The sequence below is a fragment of the Brassica oleracea genome, chromosome C7, assembly GCF_000695525.1.
Source record: "Brassica oleracea var. oleracea cultivar TO1000 chromosome C7, BOL, whole genome shotgun sequence".
NCBI classification, from domain to species: domain Eukaryota; kingdom Viridiplantae; phylum Streptophyta; class Magnoliopsida; order Brassicales; family Brassicaceae; genus Brassica; species Brassica oleracea.
In genome coordinates, this window is record NC_027754.1 from 4,722,297 (window position 1) to 4,724,297 (window position 2,001).

The window sequence follows — 2,001 nt, forward strand, 5'->3', positions numbered from 1 at the left end:
TGTTCTACATCGATCGATGCAGCAGCTTTCACGTCGACCGATTCTCGCACCCAACCGTCGACCGATACCCAAACTTCATCGTCGACCGATACCTGTCCTTCATCGTCGACCGATCTACATCGTTCGACATCGATCGTCACTACACCGCGTACATCGATCGATCCTCATTTGCGAAGCATGGTTGCGATTGTTATTCTCAGACAGGATGAGAATGGAAACCTGTATGACCAGGATGGTCATCTGCGTAATGCAACAGGTCAGAAACTAGATGGTCAGGGGAATGTAATCCCTGATACTGATGCTACAGGAGCTGCTCAACCTGTAGAAGAGGCTGCTCGACCAAGAGCACTGGCCGACTACAATCGTTCAGATGAGTACTACGCCAACAGATCAACTATTCGACTTCTAGAGATTCAGAAGCAGAATTTCGAGCTGAAGCCTCAGTACTACACACTCGTGTCGCAGATACCTTACTCTGGGTTACCGCACGAGCATCCTATGGACCACCTTGAAAGGTTCGAGGATCTTATCGCTGCTATTCGTATGGATGGAGTCCCTGAGGACTATCTATTGTGCAAGCTTTTCAAGTATTCTCTGACTGGAGAAGCGATGCACTGGCTTAAGCGATACACTGGCTTAAGCAGCTACCCACAGGATCTCTAACATCCTGGGCCGAAATCAAGAATGCTTTCTTGCGAAACTTTTTCGATGAGGCACGCGCTGAAGACTTGAGAAGCAAAATCGCTACATTCGCGCAAGAGACAGGAGAGTCTTTCAAAGACGCGTGGATCAGATTCAAGTTCTTCCAGTGAGACTGTCCACACCACAGATTCAGCAAAGTGAAACTGCTGAGCACTTTCTTCAGAGGTATCGCCTTGAGGTATCATATGGATCTTGATACAGCTAGCAAGGAAAAGTTCAACACCAGGAATCCGGTGGAAGCTGTGAGACTGATAGAAAATCTAGCAAACAGCAGCAGCACCAAGAACACTGACTTTGAAAGAAAGAAGTTTGTTTCATCCCTAGGGAAGAAGCAGATGGACGAAGTTAGAGCAAAGTTAGATGTGGTTCATGAGCTTTTCAGGAAGCAGGTATGTTCAGCTGAAGGAGAATAGGCTTTATACATTGAAGGATAAGAGGATGTGAACTACATTGGAGGTACTTAATTTCAGAGGTCTGGAAACCAGGGTGGAAACAAAAACTTCTTGGCAATGGTCAGAGGAGTAACCAGAGTTCACAGTTTCAGAAACCTTTCAGCAACAACAGTAGGGGCTATGGAAACTCATTCTACCAGAATCCACCACCACAGCTCAGGAGAGCAAGATTGAAGCAATGCTTGACAGAGTTCTGGAAGGACAACAACAACTCATTGTGGATTTCAATGGGAAGCTAGATTCCGCCTACAACAATCTGAACACAAGAATTGAGACCTTAGGGACTCAGGTTAGGAAGCTTGAAATGCAAGTAGTTCAGACTGGAGACACTGTAAAGAGGCAAGAAGCCTTGGCTAGAGAGGCAGGAGTTGAGAAAGCAAAACACCACGTAAATGCCATCTTAGATGATGATTTCTGGCAAGTGGTGAAGCATGAGAAGCTTGGAGAAGGAGACTTCGAAGTTGAAAGCTCCATGAGTTTCGGCGGATCACAATGGTGTTGACCGATGTCAATGGATACACATCGATCGACAGACCATGATGAAAATCGATCGACAGATCACTCTAGACATCGATCAACGTCATCTGCTGAATCGTCTGCGGAGTGTAGTGCAGTTCGAATCATGACTCATGAGGAATTCGCAGAAAAACATCCTCACCCACCCTCCCCTTTCTACGTCAAAATCGATCGACTGCATGATCCAGCAGTCGATCGACACAGAGAGACCAACATCGATCGACCCCCCTCACCTCCCATCGATCGACGAGCACCTCTCACCTACCGAGTGCGGTTACCATCTATTGATAATGACCGAATCAACGCACTCAGACCACCACCTAAACCATCA